The following is a 25,793-nucleotide window of genomic DNA, read 5'->3' as shown; positions in this document are numbered from 1 at the left end:
ATTCGCATAAAAATCCGCATACCCAAACCTCATGCGAATTTCCTATTAAATACATTGTATGCGATTCGCATAGCGGTATGCGGTATGCGAATTCTGATGGCTCTGCCATGCGAATTTTTTCTGCACAAAAAAACGCAAAGGAATCCTGACAAGTGGAAACAGTCCCATTCACTTGTATTGCTATGCGAATTTTCATGCGAAAAACGCATGCGAATTCGCGATAGTGGAAATGAGCCCTTAATTACTGACACATCTAAGTTATACAGGTTCTGGGGCTATTTGCACATAATCAGTGCTTTAACTGCATCTACCTAGCCCCAAAACCTGTATAATTCATATGTGTCAGTAATTAAAGGGATGAGTTGGCAACACTGGCAGGGGTACAGCACAGTGAGAGAGAATGAGGGCACATTGAGGGTGCTAATGGGGAAGAGAGAGATGCAGCAGGAAGATTGTGCTTGTGCACAGAAGCTGCAGTTCCTGTTTCTTCCAGACATCCACTATGAACCGAATCCTTCATTGTGATGATCCGGATGATTCGACTCACAAAAAAGATCCGGATCAAAGATCCAAATTGTTAATGATCTGGACAACACTACAGTGCAGTAAATATTAACCACTTCGTCCACAGGTCAGTAGATATACGTCCTCTGGGACTTCATCTAAGCCACAGGTCAGTAGATATACGTCTTGTAGCAGAAGCAGTGCTGTGCAGGATTGGGCTTGCTCCTGTGCACATTTCTGGCACTATCTGATGCAGCACTAATTGGTGAATGGGAATATAAGTTTCCTGAGCTAATGAGATTGATTTTTACTATGAAAAATACTTGTATTTTCTCATTTCATAGTGAAAAACACACTCTGTAGCATTATTTCAGAATCAAATATCTTCACCATAAATTGTGACAGGAACATAATCTAAGTTTTGTGATAAGCAGTAAGAATTGCCAAACAAAATGTGTGTTTTTAATCTACAGTAGCACTTTTTATTTTTAAACTGGAATTGGTAAAACTGAAAAATACATGTTTTTTCTATTTTTTTCTTTGTTTTCCCATTAAAATTCATAGAAAACAAAATAGTTTGAGGGAAAAAATGGCATACAATGAAAGCCTAGTTTGTCTTGAAAAAAACAATATATATTTCATTTCTGTGTCATAAGTAGGGATAAAGTTATTTCTGATTAAATAGGGACATAGCTAAACTGTCAAAACTGCTCTGGTCAATAAGTACAAAACAAGGTCTGGATGCGAAGTGGTTAATTAGCCATGTGGCTAGGAACAATAGTGGACTCTCCCCTTACTGAGCATGTGCAAACAGTCTAATGCAGCCAAAACCAGCTATAATGCACAGCATGCTGAATTTCCTTTGAACGTCCAGCGTTACACTGTAACTCAATGTGGGCACTGTGAACAGCCCATTGATTTTTTATTACTATGAGTGGGGCTGCGTTACAGGCTGCTCTAACGTGCGCCTGTAACCCCCCACTGTGAAAGCAGCCTAAATCTCGGCACAGATTATTCTCTGCATCACAGACATCTCGCTTGATCTGACGGCGTACAGGGCTGTGTTAAGTCCGGCGTTTTATTTCCACTTTGCGTATGCCGCCTGTGATAGTCCGCCCGTGAATCCAGGCCCGTTATCGGGGATCAGAATAACACATGTAAAAAGCTTTGCATTCCTGTTTCATGCCCACAATGCACAGCGGGGCACAATTACTATGCAGAGTGGGGCTTCAATGCCGCAGGCTGGGTGAATACTTTGAGTTTACAATGCTCTACATAACTGTTCCGCTCGTGCCGCCTTCGCTCGCAGTGCGCCAGCTCTCTGTTTATTTAACTTTTATCACCTTTTCATTTCGCCCCCCTTTTTCCCCTCTCTAACATAAGTTTGAGATTCCATTTTGTGAGAGTTTTGCCGCGGGCGCTGGGCCCCGTCCATTGTAGCGTTTTTTTTTTTATTTTATTTTATTTTTTTTCCTAGCCCTCTATTACTTTGGCACAGACCTAAACCCTTTATCAGCAGTGGACACTCGGAGCTAGTCTGTCAGTCCTGTCACTGTGTCACTGCCTGCCGCTATTGTCACTTCAAAGTCCGCTTGTAAAATATTGACATTTTCCTTTTAATAATGAAAATGGAAACTCATTTTTATTCTGGCATGGCGGAGCGAGCCTCTCGCGCCGTCCGGGGATTGATATTTGGAAGGGCCTGACAGAGCAGTAATAGAAAGGAGGCAGCAGAGGTTTATCCAGGCCTTGCTGGGGAGGAAAAAACAGACAATGAGGCTTTTTTATCGTATATATTAAATAATCACGGTCTATTCCAGACAGGTGTGTCGTTTGTACTTACCGACCACCTAGCTGTGACCTCCGCACTTTGGAGGAAAGCTCGGACAGAAAGTTTTCTTAATTATTACCTAACGCACGAACAACAGCTTGATCAACAAAGAGAAATCAAGAGCCCACAATGGTGTGCAGGGCCGCATTTACCATAAGGCGCTTTAGGCATGTGCCTACAGGCGCCTGATGATGGAAATGCGGCTCACTTCCCTCCCCAAAAGCCTCCCACCTAGAGATGAGCGTAATGACTTAATTACGATTTCGCGAAATTTCGCGTAATTAGTGTAATTACGATTATGGCCGTAAGTACATAATCGTAATGAAGAAGGATTTCGCGAAATTCCGCGTAAGCGTAATTTTCGCGTAATTTTCGCATTACAGTGGGTATCGCGAAATTACGTTTGCCTTGCATGCAACCGATTGTAAGCGTAGTTACATAACGTAATTTCACGATAGTTCATATTACTGTAAGCGTTAATTTTCGCATCGTTTTTGCGTTACGGACCGCTATTTCGCATATAAAATTCGCCATGTAGTGATATTTCGCATCAAAATTCGCCATGCAGATGAAAATGCCTTTGGCGAAAATTCGCGAGCAACCCTGCTAACAAGTAATTACGAAATTCGCGAAATTAGGAAGAAATGCGAAATTACGTTATGGTTTAACGCAAAATTACTTTATGGTTTAACGCGAAATTACGTTATGAACGAAACGCGAAATTACGCGTTGAAAATTACGCTTACGTTATTTTCAATTATGATTTTAATGGCATTTACGCTACCATAATTTCGCATCGTAATAGCAAATTTCGCATGCGTAATTATAGTAACGCGAAATTTCGAAAATTTCGGCTCAACACTACTCCCACCCACGTTTCCACATGCAGAGTCCTGATGAGAGTGTAAATGAGAGGTTACTCCCCCTGCTCTCTACATTACACTGACGAGATCTCCCTTCAGTCAGCGGCACCTCTAGCTACTTACTTTGCCAGTAAAATGGAGAATCTATTTTAAGATCTGCCTGCTGACATTCAAGGCTCTAAATCACATGGGACCCAAATACATAGCGGATCTATTGGAACGTTATGCCCCTCCACGCACCCTCCGCTCTGCCAACAAGATGAAGCTGGTTATTCCCAGGATACACTTAACATTTGGCGCTCGATTGCTCGGTCCTATTCCTCTGCAGCCCCTACTCTATGGAACTCACTTCCACAATCAGTACGAGAGACTCCTTCTCTGGACAGCTTTAAAAATAGGCTAAAAACTCACCTCTTTTCCTGAGCCTTTGAGACTGCATAATGCAGGTCACAGCGCTTTGGGTCCCCAGGGAGAAAAGCGCTATAAAAATATTTGTCAACAAAAAACAATGTCCGCACATGGGCACCAGCTGATATTGAACTGCCACATTTATTGGCAAGGTTTGCAATATAAAGGACAATGCTGTACAATAGAATGTATCCAATCGCAATACATCACCATTCCATCGGATAATACCACCCACAGAGACCTGTCCGGTCGACAATTGTTTCGCTAAAGTAGCTTCCTCGTGGACCGCTGCTCTCCGCGGCGGGGATAAGGCTCAAACGCCGCAGACCAAGTGAGTGCCTAAAATACGCCATGTTGCGCACGCCCACTACGTCCTCTCAAGCCAATGATAAGCCCAAGTCCTCCAGCGTAGGCGCGCGTCATCACTGAGCGCAGCCTCACGCTGGCGGCAATCTTGGTCACGTCACCACGCTCTGCGGCGCTATTCAAGCGTCGTAGTCATGGCAACCTACTAGTCTCCTAGTTACGCTGCGTCCACCCGGTAGCCAGTCAAAGACCGCCCCCGTCGGACGCAGCAATGTGTACCATGCAATGGGCTCGACACGGGCAAGAGAGGACGGATATCCAGACCGCACAGTGCATGATGGCCAGGGGGAACCTTGAATGTAAAGACATCAACGCATCACTTAAAGGGAAAAATCCCATTACCAAGGTACAGGAATTTACGCATATCTTAGGGTTAATTGTATTTTTAAAGGACTAGAGAGAGAGATACACCAAAGAGTGACACCCAAAGACCAGGTACAGGAAAGGAGAATACAAGCTATAAACATCCTAATATTGGACCATACTAATATTTTTGCAGAAAGACACTAAGTTCATTTCTGTCATTGAACCCTAATGGGCCCATTGCGTCAGTCCTCGAGATACAGGTCGATTCCTTCTGAGAAAGCAGTTTCTCTCTATCTCCCCCCCTTCTCGGGGTTACTACAGAGAACAGGCCCACCATCTTCAACTGTGTAGGATCACATTGATGCACTTCTTTAAAGTGTTCCACAAGTTTTGGGACTCCACCTTTGCCCTTCCTAATAAACCTAATATGTTCTACTAACCGTTCCCTCATTGGGCGGGTAGTTTTACCTATATAGAAAAATAGACAGGGACAAAGGAGGGCGTATACCACAAACTCAGTTCTACAGGTTATGAAATCCTTAATTTGAAAATTTATGTGGCCCAATCTCACATTTTTAGTTTTTTCGATGTAATCACATGTGGGGCAGTGTCCACATGGAAAACAACCCTGCACTCTTTTTGTGCCTAACCAGGTTTTAGTCTGTGGTTTTACAAACTCACTTCTAGTTTCAAAGGACCCCAATGTAGGGCCCCTTCTATACGCTAGCATTGGAGGACTGTGGATTCTAGAACCGAACCCACAGTCCTGCTGTAAAATATACCAATTTTTATTTATGATTTCCTTAACCCTATCAGCCATGGGTGTGAAATCAAATGTCATCACGAACCTATCCTCTTGCTCTGCTGTTTTCTCCTCAAGAAGACTATCTCTGTTCATTCCTCTAGCCCTATCCAAGGCTGACTCCAATTCATGTATATTGTATTGTAACCCCTCTCAACAAATATGTTGGTCATCTCCACTGCCTGAGACTCAAAATCCAGATCCCTAGAGATGTTTCTTCTCAGTCTAAGATACTGGCTATATGAAATTGCCGCTTTTACATGGGAGGGATGATAACTCTGGTGATGTAGAAGCGAGTTTGTAGCTGTCGCCTTCCTATGTCCCCGAGAAATCAACACACCATTGTGTACCTCTAAGGTGAGATCAAGAAAATTGACCATATCGCCACCCCATTCTCCTGTAAACAGCATATTTCTGTAATTTTTGTCCCAATATTCCATGAAGGAATTAAAACGGTCCCTGGTGGAACCCCAAATGACCAGCACATCGTCAACATACCTGGACCATGCTCTCAGATCACATCTATAGGGATTACTATCCCCATAGATGTATTTCTCCTCCCACTTGGCCAAAAAAATATTGGCAAATGTGGGGGCAACTGCTGTCCCCATTGCCGTCCCTGAAATTTGCCTGTACCAGACATCCCCAAATTTGAACGCATTATGCCCCAGAACAAATCTAAGGCATTAAGCCGAAAACTCACTTTCCGATTGTTCCACCAATTTGGTGGCCAATAACATCTATTGGACCGACCGAACTCCCAATTTCTGTGGTATCCGGTTATACAGGTTAACCACATGAATGGTTGCAAGGCTGTCCCCTTTGTGCCATTTGACTTGTTCAACCATTCTGAGGACATGTGTTGTGTCCTTCAGATACGATGGAACAAAGGACAGCAGAGGTCTAAGGGCATGGTCCGGCTACTTTGAGAGGGGCTCTGTTACAGAGCCCCTCCCGGAGACAATGGGCTGGCCCGGGGGATCCACCAGGGACTTATGGACCTTAGGCAGGAAGTAGATTACAGGCCTCCTTGGATACTCAGGGAATAAATCATCCCCCAATTTTTTATCCAGGAAGCCTGACATCACTCCTCCACGTAACAAATTCCTCAATTTCTTCTGGAAGATAGAGGTAGGATCTGAAGATAGTTTAACATAGGTAGTGGAATCTTCTAACTGTCTCATAGCTTTCCTAATATAATGTTGCGTTGACAAAACTACTATATTTCCTCCCTTGTCGGCCTTTTTAACTGTAAGATCTGGATGGGATTTTTACCATTTTATGGCTTTCCATTCACTCGGTGAGAGATTTCTCTCCACCTGTGGATATATTAAAGCCTTAGATTCTTTGAGAACTTGTTTCTGGAATATGTCCAAAGCAGAGCCCGACAAGGGAGGAAATGGGCTAACTGATCTACATGCCTTGAATTTGGCCTGTTTAAAGTTGTCATCAGTGGAGTCATCCATGGGATTGTCATTTTCAGCAAGTAAGGACTGTAGTTCACTTATAGCAACACTGTCTTGAAAGGACAGACTTGGTAAAAAGCCTAATGGCCCTATCTTTGGTTGAGTTGATTCCATGGGATTACCCCCAAACATCCTGTAAAGGTTAATCTTCCGAACATTTTTGTAGAGGTCTATTTCAAACCTGGTGAAATCAAAGGCTGTGGTAGTAGCAAAATTCAGTCCCTTTTGCAAGACCTTAATACAAGAGTCTGACAACTCTACTCCTGATAGATTCAACACCTGTAGTTGGTTTGACTCTGGAGCTCGCAAAAAGCAAATCCCTCTTGGGGCATCCCCTTCCAAGACACTTTCTTTGCACATGATTCCTCGTTTTCTTCTCCTCCCTCTCCTTGTTTTTTTCTTCCCAAAGGGGATACCTTAGATTTTTTCCCTTTTCTCTCTACCTCGGACTCTGATCCAGAGTCAGAGGTCCAGTAGCCTTTTTTCTTTGGTGGCTTTCTCCTTTTAAATGTGTTTTTAGGTTTGGGCTTAGAGCGTGCCCAATCAAATATATGGCCCGTTTTAAAATCTTCCTGGTCTCGAAGATATTTGTTGAGCTTACTCTCCTTAACCTCTCTCTGGATGGGTAACAATCTCCTCTCGATCTTACTCTCAACTGCCTTCGCCTTATCCCCTGTAGCTACTGCAGACAACCGATCTTTCAAGTCATCAATCTCTGTGACCACTTTCGCGTGTTTTTGTTCTGATCTTTCTAATGCCAGTTCTGAAAGAACTTTAGCATGATTCAGATGAGCAGTGTTCCACTTTTCCATGAACACGGGGTCGTCGCTGTACTCTGCAGGGGGTTGGTACAATCGGAACCCTCGCGATACATAACCCTTATCCTTGTATCTTTTTTCTAAAAATATTATTGTTATTGTTAATACTAAGGTTCCTCTAGCTACCTAATACTTGGGGACACCACTAGCTACCAAATACTGAGGGTACCTCTGGCTACCTAATGCTAAGGAGCACCTGTAGCTACCTATAATGGGCAAAGGAAGTAAGGAAGAAGTGACAGCTGGACCAGCCAGCAAACACTGCGGCTCGGCAGGGGGTTGTAGGTTCATGGAGGGCAAAGTCTAAGGTGCCAGGACATCTGTGTCTATAACCTCCTGTAAGGTAAATCCAGGCCAGGTAGCATGTGAGGGTCACGTATTAACCTCCTTAGCGGTTATCACGAGTCAGGTTTGGGGTGGAAAAATCAAGCCAGGAGCAGTAACCCCGAGCTTGACTCGTAGTAGCCACTGGAGGTCTATGCAAAGACAAGACAAAAGAAAGACAAACACTTATATAGTGCTTTGCTCCTGACGGACTCAAAGCACCAGAGCTGCAGCCACTAGAATGCGCTCTATAGGCAGTAGCAGTGTTAGGGAAACTTGCCTAAGATCTCCTGCTGAATAGGTGCTGGCTTACTGAACAGGCAGAGCCGAGATCCGAACCCTGGTTTCCCATGTCAGAGGTAGAGCCCTTAACCATTACACTATCCAGCCACTACTTGTGCACAGCGGGAGTTCTTCTTCCTCTCCACAGAGGCTCTGCATCCCCCTGGTGAGATTGCCGTCTGTTGTCATGATGACAGATGGCAATCTCACTACAGAGTCACATCGCCACCTGGAGGACGGAGGGAAAACTGCAGCACTGGATCCCAGGGAGGGGAGTAAGTGCTGGTCTGCTGCAGATCTCTCTAGCAGCATGATTTTTTCCCGGTTTTAGGGTTCAAAAAGCATGCAAAAAATTGCTTTTAGACCCTAAAATCTGGAAAGAATCATACCGCCAAGGGGTTAAATAAGATCATCTCAATGTGAATGGACTCACAAGGGTTGGCTACCACCAAGACAACCACTGTATAGGCAGGTGTAGAGGTCCAAACCAACCCCACTCGGGCCAAGAAGTTGATGTCAGGGACGGATTTACCATAAGGCACTGTAGGCATGAGCCTACAGGCACTTTATGTGGCAAAGGTAGCTTCCCTCCCTTCCCAAATGTCCCCTCTCTCAGCAGAGCCGGAGGGCGATGTCACCCAGCTGCAGTCCAGCAGTCGCACATAGTTATGGGCGGAGAGCCGAAGCTTATACCCAGTGCCTCCTGTGAAAGTAGTCTGGTGTGCGGTGGGGCTATTGCATTCTCCTCCCTGTGTCCCTGCACCGCACCAGCTGCAGCACAGATCAGCTGTGCACTCACACTGCCATTTGCCACCTGCTCTTCTTATCTTGGTGGGGTGGTGGACTTAAGGCAATGTAAGGTGGTGACTTAGTTATGTGTAGCTCTGCCCCGATCAAAGATTTTGCTTGGCAGGGAGTCCCTGAGATACAAATAACTTGCTGTTCCTGGCACACTCCCTTACTGCACTCCCCCAGCTTAGTGTGTAAATGCAGAGTATATTGCAGCAGAAGCTGTGCTCTCACCTCTCTGCTGGAGTCAAGTGCTGTGCTTCCGCCTGTCCACTCACCGCTCGGCCTAGTGCCCGGCATCTCCTACCGCATGTAGTGTGATTACACATTGCATGAGGAGAATGAGGTGCCAGCACTAAAGGGAGCAGAAAACAGACAGGATGGTCCCACAGGCACAGCACTGGACTCCAGAGGGGAGGTGAGAGCACAGCTTCTGCTACACTATTCTCTGCCTTTACACACTGGACTGGCAGGAGGGGGACAGGATGGAACTGATAGTGGGACAAGGGGACAGAGGGAGGCACAAAGGGGGACAGAAAGAGGGACAGAGGGAGGCACAATGGGACGCACATAGAGCCGGATCATCCACAAGGCAACTTAGGCAGGGGCCCAGGGCCTGAAGAGAGTCTAGGGGCTCGATTTATGCCAATCCCCAACAAATCTTGCCAAAAAAGTTAGGTGGTCATCAAGCATGGGCTCAAAGTTGTTGCTTGCCTAGGGCACCATTTCACTTTAATCCATCTCTGATTGCACAGGGGGGCAGAGGTGGCACAGGGGGACTGAGGGTGGCACACGGAGACAGAAGGAGGCACAAAAGCAGACAGAAGGAAGAACAAAGGGGGACAGAGTGACATATGGGGGGGCAGAGGTGGCACAGGGGGACTAAGGGTGGCACACAGAGACAGAAGGAGGCACAAAAGCAGACAGAAGGAAGAACAAAGGGGGAAAGAAGGAGGCACAGGGGGTCAGAGGGACATATGGGGGGGCAGAGGTGGCACAGGGGGACTGAAGGTGGCACAAGGAGACAGAAGGAAGCACAAGGGGACAGAAGGAGTTACAAACACCTATGGGGTGTGGCTTCTTTCAGGAGGCAAGGCTTAGTTCGGAGGGGTGGGGCTTAATCAAGGGAATGGCGCCCCCAAGGACCAATGTGCCTCCAGGCAGTGGCCTGTAATGCCTATGCCAAAAAACGCCCCTGACTACCTCACATTTTAAACTGTTTATAATGCGTTTTACTCTACTCTGACACCTTTGTTTGATAACCAATCAATTATGCAAAAATGCAAAAATTTGCAAAAGTAATGACATGAAAATGTAATATCTTTCTGGAAGCACAGCCTAAAGGTTCACGTTCTGTTTATCGACCACCAACTCCGTTCTCCGCACTTAGAGGCAGAAGTTTTCTCCGCCAGCCATGAAACAAACTTCTTGTCCCTGAAAGCGGACACAATAGAGCGGCGTCCTTCGCAAGACCATCCCAGAGCTTGCGTGATTCAAAAAGTCAAATGGGAAGAATTTCTTTCATATCTTCCAAGTTTTATTTACTTTGGCTCGTGGCCTCTGATAGAATGAAGTGCAGAGGTGCATGATGGGTAAATATCTTTTCCTCTGAATACCATTCCATGCAGGTTCCTGCCTTTTGTGCTAATCCTGTGATGTAAGTTAGCAAAGGACTCAAGGTTAGCAACAAAGACCAATCATTATCAATTTATAACTCAATTTCAAGAAAATAACTGCCTACGGGGGAGGGGGCGATTAAAATCTATTTCAAATGATGAAAAACAGTTTACAGCAACTTAATGAGATAAACATGGGTACATATAATACCGATCCTGCAAGCTCATGATCCCCGCATACCTAGCGAGCAGGAATGTGTGACCCTGAACTGGGCATGAGCAAGCTCTCTACATAGGTTATTTTTTTATTTTATTTTTTGGTGGGAAGGGGGGGAATTCTAGTGTCCAGAATCTCCCCTCAGACCAGTGCAGTGTCTGGGGATAGGCACAGCACAAGTTGAGACACCAGAATGTCTGCAGGCGTCCTGCAGCTCTCACAGCACCGCATTGCTGCCTGCACTATGTGCCACTCCACCCCAGCTACAGTTGACTTTGGATGTAGCAGCAGCGTGTGTACAGAGCATGGAGCAGAACTGGGGAACTTGAAAGAGCACAGAGCCCAGTATGAACACAGTCCTGTGCCCCTGCTGTGTGCTAGTAAAGCAGGAAGTCGGGACTTTGCAGAATGCTTCACTTCCCCCTTCATTATGGATGGCAGCTGTCCTCATTATTATCTGTATTCACTAAATAGGCTGCAGAGGCCAGTGGATACAGATAACAATGCTTTCAATCAGCACACTTCTCCCTCCATCTCTCTTCTGCTCTACTCTAAAAAAATAAAAATATAACATTGTCTCATTCCAACTACTATTATGTATTTATATACAGTAACAGTGACATCTTCTGCAGCACTTTACAGAGTACATACCGTATACATTGGAGTATAAGCCAACCCCCCAACTTTTACATGAAAAAAGGGAAAAATGTTTTACCCGAGTGTAAGCCGGGGGGTGACAAAAGCCACAACCACACCACCACTCACAGCCATGGCCGGCCACAACCATATATTAGAAAAGCAGCATAAATTCTGCAGATTGGAATTATAAACCAGAACATAGGCCTACAATGGAGATGGACATGCAAAGAACTCCTGTTGCAAAGTGTAAGCTGGCATAAAGATAAAGCAAGGATTGCAGAGCCACATAGTCCTGTATCTATAACTTAATATAGGAATGCCAGGATTCTCACCACTCGGTAGACACTGTCCCTGTATGCCTTCCAAAGGCTACAACTCGAGATGAGGTTAGCTGGGACCTCCCATGGAAATGTCAAGTGTGTGGTCTACCTCAGATGATGCACCACTGTGCATACAGAGGGGGCACTGTGGGAGTAGTGACTCGAGTATAAGCCAGCCAAGACCTCCACTTTTGGGCCACTTTTTTTTGGCCCCAAAATTAGGGTTATACTCAAGTGTATACAGTAGTCATGTCATTGACTGTCCTCAGAGGAGCTCACAAACTAACCTCTACCATGTGCATGGCTGAGATAGACTTTTCAGAAATCCCACCTTGAAAATCCTGCGTTTGCTCCTGCTCTACCACGACAGCAAGCACTCGTGCATGAGCATATGTTTTCAATGAGCATGCAAGTAATAAAGCTACAGGACATAACCGATCATCAGTTCGGTGGCCATACACTTATCAATTTTTCCCTTTTCTATCCGGTTGATTTGATCACACGAGATCGAAATCAAAGCCCCAGCCAGCCTGATCAATTGTCCGATAGATTTTCAGCCAAAATCAATAAAATCGGCCGATTGCTGCAGATGGAAAATATTAATTGATCGGGCACCTCAGTGGGAAGTCTGTGGGAAGGAAAAAGTGTGTCAGAAAATGCTGCACAACGAGAAGAGGTGACCGGACTCTGAGGAAGATTGCAGAGATGGACCGATTCCAGACCTTGAGGGACCTGCGAAGCAGTGGACTGAGTCTGAAGTAGAAACATCCAGAGCCACAGTGGACAGGCATGTGCAGGAAATGGGCCACAGGTGCCGCATTCCCCAGGTCAAGCCACTTTTGAACCAGAAACAGCATCAGAAGCGCCTGACCTGGGCATCAGAAGCGCCTGACCTGGGCTATTCTCCCTGCTGTCCTCCAGGTGGCGCTCTATCCCTATGGTAAGCCTCTGAGGACCGGAAGAAGACAGGCTGCAAACGGTTGGATACTGGGGGAGGTGAGTTACAAATGCCCGCTGCGCGCACGCTTTGCATATACCTCCTGGCGGCTACCCCGAGCCAGGCTCGGGATTACTGCTCTTCCTCCCCGAGTCTAGCTTGGGGTTACCACCAAGGAGGTTAAATAAAAAAAAGTTATTTTAACTTCCTTGGCGGTATGATTACAAGTCCTTCTAAAAAAATTAGCATATTGTGATAAAGTTCATTATATTCTGTAATGTACTGATAAACATTAGACTTTCATATATTTTAGATTCATTACACACAACTGAAGTAGTTCAAGCCTTTTATTGTTTTAATATTGATGATTTTGACATACAGCTCATGAAAACCAAAAATTCCTATCTAAAAAAATTAGCATATGATGAAAAGGTTCTCTAAACGAGCTATTAACCTAATCATCTGAATCAACTAATTAACTCTAAACACCTGCAAAAGATTCCTGAGGCTTTTGAAAACTCCCAGCCTGGTTCATTACTCAAAACCACAATCATGGGTAAGACTGCCGACCTGACTGCTGTCCAGAAGGCCATCATTGACACCCTCAAGCAAGAGGGTAAGACACAGAAAGAAATTTCTGAATGCATGGGCTGTTCCCAGAGTGCTGTATCAAGGCACCTCAGTGGGAAGTCTGTGGGAAGGAAAAAGTGTGTCAGAAAACGCTGCACAACGAGAAGAGGTGACCGGACCCTGAGGAAGATTGTGGAGAAGGACCGATTCCAGACCTTGGGGGACCTGCGAAGCAGTGGACTGAGTCTGGAGTAGAAACATCCAGAGCCACAGTGTACAGGCATGTGCAGGAAATGGGCTGCAGGTGCCGCTTTCCCCAGGTCAAGCCACTTTTGAACCAGAAACAGCATCAGAAGCGCCTGACCTGGGCTACAGAGAAGCAGCACTGGACTGTTGCTCAGTGGTACAAACTACTTTTTTTCGAATGAAAGCAACTTTTACATGTCATTCGGAAATCAAGGTGCCAGAGTCTGGAGGAAGACTGGGGAGAGGGAAATGCCAAAATGCCTGAAGTCCAGTGTCAAGTATCCACAGTCAGTGATGGTCTGGGGTGCCATGTCAGCTGCTGGTGTTGGTCCACTGTGATTTATCAAGGGCAGGGTCAATGCAGCTAGCTATCAGGAGATTTTGGAGCACTTCATGCTTCTATCTGCTGAAAAGCTTTATGGAGATGAAGATTTCATTTTTCAGCACGACCTGGCACCTGCTCACAGTGCCAAAACCACTGGTAAATGGTTTACTGACCATGGTATTACTGTGCTCAATTGGCCTGCCAACTCTCCTGAGTCCTGACCTCAACCCCATAGAGAATCTGTGGGATATTGTGAAGAGAAAGTTGAGAGACGCAAGACCCAACACTCTGGATGAGCTTAAGGCCGCTATCGAAGCATCCTGGGCCTCCATAACACCTGAGCAGTGCCACAGTCTGATTGCCTCCATGCCACGCCGCATTGAAGCAGTCATTTCTGCAAAAGGATTCCCGACCAAGTATTGAGTGCATAACTGAACATAATTATTTAAAGGTTGACTTTTTTTGTTTTAGAAACACTTTTCTTTTATTGTTCGGATGAAATATGATAATTTTTTGAGATAGGAATTTTGGGTTTTCATGAGCTGTATGTCAAAATCATCAATATTAAAACAATAAAAGTCTTGAACTACTTCAGTTGTGTGTAATGAATCTAAAATATATGGAAGTCTAATTTTTATCAGTACATTACAGAAAATAATGAACTTTATCACAATATGCTAATTTTTTGAGACAGACTTGTATTTCCGGATTTTAGGGTCTAAAAGCGATGCAGCTTTTCATGTGCCGTTAGACCCTAAAAGCAGGAAAAAAATCAAACTGCACAGAGATCTATTGCAGACGTGCACTGACTCACCACCCCGGAATCCAGTGCTGCTATTCTCCCTGCTGTCCTCCAGGTGGCGCTCTATCCCTATGGTAAGCCTCTGAGGACCGGAAGAAGACAGGCTGCAAACGGTTGGATACCGGGGAAGGTGAGTTACAAATGCCCGCTGCGCGCACGCTTTGCATATACCTCCTGGCGGCTACCCCGAGCCAGGCTCGGGATTACTGCTCTTCCTCCCCGAGTCTAGCTTGGCGTTACCACCAAGGAGGTTAAATAAAAGATGAAAAAAAAAATCTCCTAGGAGAAAACTCAAGATATAAATTTAATTGAATAAAGGCCCTGATCTTTCTTTCTGACATAAGATGGCATAACTCCCAACATTTTGAGATGAGAAAGACGGACACTTAAGCCACGCCCCAGTCACACCCCTAATCATGCCCCGACACACCCCATATCACGCTTATCATAAAAATGATGTTGTTTTATAATTCGAACCACACTGGTCCTTCCTATCCTGGTTCATTTTCCATCATTGTACCATTTGAAAATAAGAAATATATCAATTTAAAGGAGGGGATAAAGTTTAGAGTCAAATAAACACATTTTTTCCAGGATAAGACTAACCAGCAAGCTCATGGTGACCCAGAACTCATTGGAGTGTGTGAGGGGCTACAAGCCTAAAAGCCCCCTTACTAAGATGTTAAAGAGGAACTGTAACGACAAAACGGCCCCTGGGGGGTACTCACCTCGGGTGGGGGAAGCCTCAGGATCCTAATGAGGCTTTCCACGCCGTCCTGCGTCCCTCGGGGGTCTCGCTGTAGCCCTCCGTACAGCCGTGACGCAATATTTACCTTCCTGGCTCCTGCACAGGCGCTCTGATGGCTCTCGGCGCCGAAGTAGGCGGAAATACCCGATAGCCGTCGGGTCTGCTCTACTGCGCAGGCGCAAGTTTCCGGCGCCTGCGCAGTAGAGCGGACCCGACGGAGATCGGGTATTTCCGTCTATTTCCGTCTATTTCCGTGCCGAAAGTCGCCACAGCGCCCCCGCTGGAGCCAGCAAAGGTAAATATTGAACTGACAGTCGGCACAGTCGCCGGCTGTTCGGAGGGCTGCGGCGAGACCCCCGTGGGACAGAGGACGGCGTGGGAAGCCTCATTAGGATCCGGAGGCTTCCCCCACCCGAGGTGAGTACCCCCCAGGGAAGGTTTTTGTTGTTACAGAGTCTCTTTAAGAAAAACAAAAGTTTGCTTTCTTAAAACAGAAAGAATTTGCGATAATTCAGGTTGGAGTGAGCTTGAGATGTCTCCCAGTGCATCACTGCTGAATATATGCAAATTAACCATTCTACCCTTAGAAGAAGAGTCCCTTACACACTACAATGAGTTCTGGGTCACCATGAGCTTGCTGGTTAGTCTGTACCTCTCGGTGTTACAAGCCCTACAGCATAGAGCCAAATTAATCCATGCCATGCACTGATGAGGATCAAACAATCCGAAACAGTCTGTATGCATGTTGGATTATTATGGCTCTGTACAAATTAACAAGCTGACACGTCATTGCATTCCAGCGGTTCTGGAGGTGTGTTTAGCGTCTAAGGGTAACAATGGTTAATTTGCATATATTCACCAGTGATGCACTGGGAGACATCTCGAGCTCACTCCAACCTGAATTGTTGCAAATTCTTTCTGTTTCCAGGATAAAAATGACATATATTTACACATATTTGTACATCAGTCCTGAAAGAGGGACAAATGAGGGAGAAAGAGGGACAGGAGGACAGGGTTCCCAAAGTGGGACTGTCTCTCCAAAAGAGGAAGAGTTGGGAGCTATGAAATGGGTTAGTAGCTCAGTGAAAGTAGCAGCCAGGCTCCTGAACAGCCATCACTCCCTAGGGAGCTGCCTCTGTTGCCTTGTGAATAATCCCAGGCAGTGTTCACCGGACGCACATCTGATCGAACACTGGGGGGGTTAATGCCAGTATTAACTTTACAACACAAGTCAATTGTATGATTCCTGTTGACATTAAACAGGTGTTTTCTTGGCATACCAATGCTGGGGAAACGTCTGTTTTCTAGAGATAGCGTGAGCGAGGCTTAATAACGTTGGGCCGATAATAAGGTTATTGAGGACCGCTTGCGGCTGCAGCCTCGGTAACAGGAGTGTAGGTGTCAGCGTGCCGCGGGGAATCGGAATGGCGGACCATTTATACGCCCTTATCAGGGGACATTGTTTTGTGCCTCCCATTCTTGCTCATCAATAAAACTTTTCCCTCAATAAACTTCTCACCGGGAACATCCTATTTGCGCGGCGTCGCTCGGGTGTCACGCTGCCACCAGATCATCTCGGCTAAAATACAGCGTAACCCAGCAAAAGTTTGCTTCTTGTCACTCTGTTATCTTTCTGCCGGGTAATCTTTTAAGAGGAAGAGAATCTCTGGAAATAAATGCCAGTCGCCATTTGAACACATTTGCGCTGTCTTCTGACATCTGCTTCCCGTCTCGGCCTCAGTATCGTACGTCTGAATCACAGAGGCGGTGTGCCTGGCATGGGCAATGAGTCTGCCGCAGTCTTGCCGCGGTGATGCCTGCTGGCTGGAGACACGGAAGACACCGGGATCATGCACCGCGCTGATTCTAATGCTATCTGTGACCTGCGTGTCCCTCTACATCCGTTCTCCGAGCTCTCAGGTTACTCTCGGGATGAAAGGAGCAGAAGGTGTGTCATTGGTCAGGCACTGAATTGAAATAACACTTGTAGTACATAACTTTTGACGAAAAAATGCCCTTCAAAATGTATCAGTAGCAGAAGTTTAAACATACCTCCCAACTTTTTGAGATGAGAAAGAGGGACACTTAAAGGATACCCGAGGTGACATGTGACATGATGAGATAGACATGTGTATGTACAGTGCCTAGCACACAAATAACTATGCTGTGTTCCTTGTTTTCTTTCTCTGCCTGAAAGAGTTAAATATCAGGTATGTAAGTGACTGACTCAGCCCTGACTGAGACAGGAAGTGACTACAGTGTGACCCTCACTGATACGAAATTCCAACTATAAAACACTTTCTTAGCAGAAAATGGCTTCTGGGAGCAGGAAAGAGATAAAAATGGTCAATAGTTCATAGATTTTAGCTCTGGCATACTTTAATGAATGTGTCATCGAGCAAAAACAATAAAACAGTTAAAACTTAAAAAGTAGATTTAACCATAAAATAAAACTGTGGAATATCTTAAAAAGTCATTTTTAGGAGAAGGAAGATCGATACAATTGTTTATTTCATTAGTGAAACTCCAGTGAAAATTATGTAATAAAAAAGTGCTTCATTTTTACAATAATTATGTATAAATGATTTAGTCAGTGTTTGCCCATTGTAAAAGCTGTCCTCTCCTTTATTTACATTCTGACATTTATCACATGGTGACATTTTTACTGCTGGCAGGTGATGTCAGTGGAAGTAGCTGCTGCTTGCTTTTTTGGCAGTTGGACATAGCTGTAAACAGCTATTTCTCACAATGCAACAAGGTTCACAGACAGGAAACTGCCAGGAAAATGGTCCTCACAGTTTCCTGTGGGAGGGGTTTCACCACAATATCAGCCGTATAGAGCCCCCTGATGATCCGTTTGTGAAAAGGAATAAATTTCTCATGGGAAAGGGGGTATCAGCTACTGATTGGGATGAAGTTCATTTCTTGGTCACGGTTTCTCTTTAAGTCACGCCCCTGCCACACCCCTGATCACGCCCCTAACACACCCCTAGTCACACACACCATAAAGATTTTATAAGAAAAATATGTTGTTTTATAATTTAAACCACACTGGTGCTCTCTATCCTGGTTCATTATCATGCATTTAAAAATAGGAAATATATCAATTTAAAGAATGGGAATAAAGTTTAGAGTCAAAGAAACACATTTTTATGTAGAACAATACATACATTTATATAGATCTGTACATCATCCCTGAAAGAGGGACAAATGAGGGAGAAAGAGGGACTGTCCCTCCAAGAGAGGGACAGTTGGGAGCTATGCAAGTCCTGGAAAATATATTTTTAAAGAGAACCTGTACTGAGTAAAAATATTTAAAATAAGACAAGACAAATAACATTTATATTGCGCTTTTCTCCTTGCGGACTCAAAGCGCCAGAGCAGAGCAGCAGCCACTAAGGCGCGCTCTATTGGCAGTAGCAGTGTTAGGGAGACTTGCCAAAGGTCTCCTACTGAATTAGTGCTGGCTTACTGAACAGGCAGAGCCGAGATTCGAACCCTGGTCTCCTGTGTCAGAGGCAGAGCCCTTAACCATTACACCATCAGCCACATGAGGTAACTTCAAATGAACATTGCATAGTTACCTTGGCATCAGTTCCTCTCAGAAGCTCACCATTTTCTTCTGATAATAATCCCTTCCAGTTCTGACAATATTTTGTCAGATCTGAAATATATCAGTTGCTGTCAGTAAAATATCAGTTGCTGTCAGTTTATAGCTGAGAGGACAACTGATGTACCAGGTAATGTCCATGTTTCCCTATGGCTCAAGTGTTCGATGTTACAGTTTAACTGTGTGCTGACCAGAAAGCTGTTATGGGTAATGGCCATTTTCAAAATGGAGGACGGAAAATTCCCTTGATCACAGTGAACAAACAGTATGCGGGACAGGAGAAAGACACTGAGGAGTAGACTACATGGAAGGTAAGTATGACTTGCGTATGCTTATTTTGACTTTTAATTTTCAGTTCAGGTTTTCTTTAACTATACCAAACAATTTCCCCCAACTAATCCAAAGCTAAATACTCACCACTCGACAGAGGAAGATGGATCCAGCGACGTCTCCCTGACGACGAGCGTTCCGCGATCCGTCTTCCGGCTGGCAGGTATGCGCGCCGTCACACAACGTTACACAACGAGCGTGAATGGGAAGTCAAGCAATCGTGATACTTTGCGCAGAGTCATCAGGGATTTTAAAGATCCAATCCGCCGTGACGGTCGTTATCACTGAGCGACGCTAAACGCCACAGGATCACAGAAACGATAGCTTGTCGCTCAAAGTAGCGGTGGTCACCAGGAAGATCGTCGGGAAAATTGCGTCTTGGGTACGGGCCTTCAGAGTGCACCATCCTCCACTCATCTCTGAGAATATAAACTTTCAGGTCATTGGACTTCTCCATTCAGCTGGAACTGTTAGATTATGCAACAGCTTTCATGCTCAAACTGTATGCATGGCAAATGACCACAAGATGGCTGTTGTGCCGCAACACACACATACCACCATACACAGATGCGCATACAGAATATACACACACACACACAGACATGCACACACATGCACACACACACACACGCATGTAGAATACACACACACGCACACACACCGCACACACGCACACGCACACACACGCATGTAGAATACACACACACACACACACACACCGCACACACGCACACGTGACGCACACACACACACACAGAATACACACACACACACACATGCAGAATATACACACACACACCATACACACACACACATGCAGAATACACACACACACACACACACACCACACACACACATGCAGAATACACACACCACACACACACACACCGCACACACACAGACATGCATGCAGAATACACACACACACGGACGCATGCACAAACACACAGACACGCATGCAGAATACACACACACACACACACACACATGCAGAATACACACACACACACACATACACACACGCATGCAGAATACACACACACGGACGCACGCACACAGACACGCATGCAGAATATACACACACACACACATGCAGAATACACACACACACCACACACACAGACACGCATGCAGAATACACACACACACACGGACGCATGCACACACACACATGCAGAATACACACACACCACACACACAGACACGCATGCAGAATACACACACACACCACACACACAGACACGCATGCAGAATACACACACGCACGGACGCACGCACACACACACACATGCAGAATACACACACACCACACACACAGACACGCATGCAGAATACACACACACGGACGCACGCACACACACACACACAGACACGCATGCAGAATACACACACGCACGGACCCACGCACGCACACACACACACACACACACACACACACATGCAGAATACACACACACACCACACACACAGACACGCATGCAGAATACACACACACACACACACACACACGCATGCAGAATACACACACGCACGCGTGCACACACACACACACACACACACACACACACACACACACACACACACACACACACTATAGTGGATACATTCATGCAAGATACATTGGAGTTGATGCACTAACCACCCATAATATTAGCATGCGCGGGCAGACGGTTAGTGCAGCATCAGCACCAACGTTGTTCTGCATTGAAAGAGCAGCTAATGGAAATCAGATTCCTGACACTCTCACAAACTGTGTCTCTAAAGGTACCTACACACCTCAGATGAAAATTGTCTAAAGGCTGGTGCACACCAAACGTTTTTGGTAGCATTTTCAAAACCGCTGCCGCCTGTGAAAACGCTTGGCTAATGTATCTCTATGGGATGGTGCACACCGGCGGTTTGAGGTTTTTAGCAAACCGCAAACGTGGCTCCTGCAGCATTTTTGCGGTTTGCAGATGCGTTTCTGCCTCAATGTTAAAGTATAAGAAAGTGGAAAACCGCTCTGAAAAACGCTAGATCAGAGCGGTTCTCCAGGCGTTTTTGTTACAGAAGCTGTTCAGTTACAGCTTTACTGTAACAATATATGAAATCTGCTACACAAAAACGCTTCACAAAACGCCAGGCATGTTTAGAAAATCTCTCTAAACATGCCTAGAATCGCTCTGAAAATCTGCTTAAAAAAACTCTAGCATTTCGCGGATCTGCTAGCGGTTTTTGGTGTGCGCTGGCCCTTAACCTCCTTAGCGGTAACCCCATGCTACACACGGGGCAGCCGCCGCGGAGGATCACATGGCCCCAGGACTTAAAAAAACAAAGAAACTGGTGCAATACGCTTTAGCTAGCGGTTCGCTAGCTAAGCGTATGCACAAAGTTGCTCCAGTCCCCCGCGATCGCCCGCAGTTACTTCCGGAATACGTACCCCCCAGCGTTCCCACGCCGGCGCAGCCGCCCAATCGGCTCCAGGCATCGCGATGGCGATGATCGGGATTGCGGCTGACGTCATGACATCAGCTCCGATCGTCGCCATAGCAACGCTAGAAGCCGATCGGGAAACTGCGCTCTTCGTGGGATCGTGGCGAGGTACGTATAGCCGGCGGCGATCGGCGGGCAAGGGGGGGATCGGAGCAACCTAAAGCATACGCTTAGCTAGCAAAATGCTAGCTAAAGCGTCAAGAAAAAAATTGGGGGTCAAAAAACCTCCCGGCGGACGCAGAGTCAGAAACTGCGTACCGCCAAGGGGGTTAATGAACGTTGAGCAACTGGTATTGCTTAGAGAGAAAGAAATATGTCAGCCTCCATATTCTTCTCATTACAGTTGTCCTTTAACAAGCTGACACATCACTGCATTCTAGCGGTTCTTGAGGTGTGTTTCGTTTTTAGGGACAACAAAGGGATGATTTACATATTCAGCAGTGATAAGTTGTGGGAGACATCATATTCTCACTCCAACCTGAATATAAACTTGAATACATTTTATTAATACCTTCTGTTTTAAGAAGACAAATGTCTGTTTTGCTGTGGAAGTTTATAATTGAAACACTGCTATCTTGTAGGAAGTTATTACTGCCGCGATTATAATCACCAAGACTGAGATAAGAAAGCCGAGAGGCAAGGGCAGCAATACGTTTGCTAGTGGAAGACGACCAGCTTATCAGCTTATTGATATAAATAGTCAGAATACTGCTTGAGGCATGTCAAGACAAGACAAGACAAATAACATTTATATTGCGCTTTTCTCCTTGCGGACTCAAAGCGCCAGAGCAGAGCAGCAGCCACTAGGGCGCGCTCTATTGGCAGTAGCAGTGTAAGGGAGACTTGCCAAAGGTCTCCTACTGAATTAGTGCTGGCTTACTGAACAGGCAGAGCCGAGATTTGAACCCTGGTCTCCTGTGTCAGAGGCAGAGCCCTTAACCATTACACCATCAGCCAACTGTAAAAAATGGTGGATGTGGTCCGCGATTTACCTCAGCCCCCATTACTAAAGAGTAACGAGTAGTGCAAGCCTGGCTGGTTCTGAGTGAAGGATGGGGAGATGTGAGTCCAGGGCCGGATTTACAGCTCAGGAGCCTATAGGCACTCTAGCACTGGCGCCCTAAACCCCGCCCCTTAACACAGGCCACACCCCCTCAAATCACACCCCTTTTTCTTATTAAATAAAACCACGCAAGGTAATGTAGAAAGTAGGTGGGGGTGGTTAGTGTTAGGAATAAGTGGGGGTTAGGGCACACAGTCATCAGGACACAGGGGGTTCACACACACACACACACGCACACACACATCAGGACACAGGGTGATCGCTCACACACAGACCCCAGGACCCAGGGGGCTCACACACAGACCACAGGACACAGAGGGCTCACACACACAGAAAGACACCAGGGGGCACACACACACAGACACACACAGACACCTGGACGCAGGGGGCTCTCACAAACACAGATAGACACCTGGACGCAGGGGGCTCACACACAGACCACAGGACACAGAGGGCTCACACACACACAGAAAGACACCAGGGGGCACACACACACAGACACACACAGACACCTGGACGCAGGGGGCTCTCACAAACACAGATAGACACCTGGACGCAGGGGGCTCTCACAAACACAGATAGACACCTGGACGCAGGGGGCTCTCACAAACACAGATAGACACTAGGACGCAGGGGGCTCTCACAAACACAGATAGACACCAGGACGCAGGGGGCTCTCACAAACACAGATAGACACCAGGACGCAGGGGGCTTGCACACACAGATACACACCAAGACACAGGGGGCTCACACACACACAGATAGACACCAGGACGCAGGGGGCTCACACACACACACACACACACACACACACACACACACACACAGATAGACACCAGGACGCAGGGGGCTCACACACACACACAGATAGACACCAGGACGCAGGGGGCTCACACACACACACAGATAGACACCAGGACGCAGGGGGCTCACACACACACACAGATAGACACCAGGACGCAGGGGACTCACACACACACAGATACACACACAGGACACAGAGGGCTCACACACACAGAAAGACACCAGGGGGCACACACACACACAGACACACACAGACACCTGGACGCAGGGGGCTCTCACAAACACAGATAGACACCTGGACGCAGGGGGCTCTCACAAACACAGATAGACACCAGGACGCAGGGGGCTCACACACACACACAGATAGACACCAGGACGCAGGGGGCTCACACACACACAGACACCAGGACGCAGGGGGCTCACACACACACAGACACCAGGACGCAGGGGGCTCACACACACACAGATAGACACCAGGATGCAGGGGGCTCACACACACACAGATAGACACCAGGACGCAGGGGGCTCACACACACACAGATAGACACCAGGACGCAGGGGGCTCACACACACACACCAGGACGCAGGGGGCTCTCACACACACACACAAACACACACACACACCAGGACGCAGGGGGCTCACACACACAGATACACACCAAGACACAGGAGGCTCACACACACACACAGATAGACACCAGGACGTAGGGGGCTCACACACACACAGATACACACACAGGACGCAGGGGGCTCACACACACACAGATACACACCAAGACACAGGGGGCTCACACACACACAGATAGACACCAGGACGCAGGGGGCTCACACACACACAGATAGACACCAGGACGCAGGGGGCTCACACACACACAGATAGACACCAGGACGCAGGGGGCTCACACACACACACCAGGACGCAGGGGACTCACACACACACAGATAGACACCAGGACGCAGGGGACTCACACACACACAGATAGACACCAGGACGCAGGGGGCTCACACACACACAGATAGACACCAGGACGCAGGGGACTCACACACGCACAGATACACACACAGGACGCAGGGGGCTCACACACACAGATACACACCAAGACACCGGGGGCTCACACAACCACAGATAGACACCAGGACGCAGGGGGCTCACACACACAGATACACACAAGACACCGGGGGCTCACACACACACAGACAACAGGATGCAGGGGGCTCACACACACAGGGGGCTCACACACACACACCTATCCCTTATCCAGGAAGCAGCGATCAGCGGGTTGGAGCAGAGAGGCAGAGAAGAAACATGAAGCTGTGGGGGGCGGGCTCCAGCAGCAGGAGGCTAGTAAACCACCGCTGCACTTGTCTCTGGAGATCAGAGAGAGCGAGAGAGAGAGAGAGAGAGAGAGAGAGAGAGAGAGAGAGAGAGAGACACATTTACCGTGGCAAGGGAACACGGGGAGAGAGGGAGAGTGTAATGGAAGCACTCACCTCCCAAAAGCCTCACTGTCCTCAGCTGTCTTGTCTTCCTGGCTGACATCCATCCCATGCAACATTGCCGCTGCAAATTTTCAATCTCCGCCTCCGCCTACTTTCCTCTTGGCAGATCCTGGGGTGGCACATGATTGGCCAGTGAGACAAGGCCATGTGAGAACGGGGAGCGGAGCATTTTCTGTCCCCCCTTCCACAGCCCCCATGTTGATTCGTTCCCCCCTGGTTCCTGGTGGCCAGAGCAGGAAGAAAACAAATAGATGTCAGCGCGCACCGCCCCCTGCTGACTACACTGGAGTGTATGACTACGGTTGCTGGGGACGCTGGCTGTGCGGCTGGGCTGATGAGCGGCGGTGAGTCACACTGCGATCCCACATCACTCTGCATAGGCAGGCACACATTCGGTGAGGAAGGAGAGCCGCCCTTGGAATGTTTGGCGCCTGTAGGCACGTGCCTACAGTGCCTTATGGTAAATCCGGCCCTGTGTGAGTCAGAGACATGGCACCTGCTACCAGGAGGGGAGGTGCCAGTCAGAGAGATCACACTTGCGACCAGGAACGGCTGAGGCCCCTTTCACACATCCGTTTTGTATGAGCCAAAAGGCCCATTGTTATGTGGCAAGCACTGCAGTAACTGAGTAACTGAGAAGCCTCCAACCTGCAAAGTAAGGGCTTGTCCACACTAGGGGCTTGATTCACAAAAGAGTGCTAACTGTTAGCACGGCCGTTTTCGCGCGAATTTTCATGCAAAATTTTCATTCGTTTCGCGTGAATATTCGTGATCGTGTGCAATCTGAAAATTCCCGCGAAAATGGCCATGCTAACAGTTAGCAGTCTTTTGTGAA

This window comes from Hyperolius riggenbachi, chromosome 6 (assembly GCF_040937935.1).
Source record: "Hyperolius riggenbachi isolate aHypRig1 chromosome 6, aHypRig1.pri, whole genome shotgun sequence".
Lineage (NCBI taxonomy): Eukaryota > Metazoa > Chordata > Amphibia > Anura > Hyperoliidae > Hyperolius > Hyperolius riggenbachi.
This window is presented reverse-complemented; position numbering follows the sequence as displayed.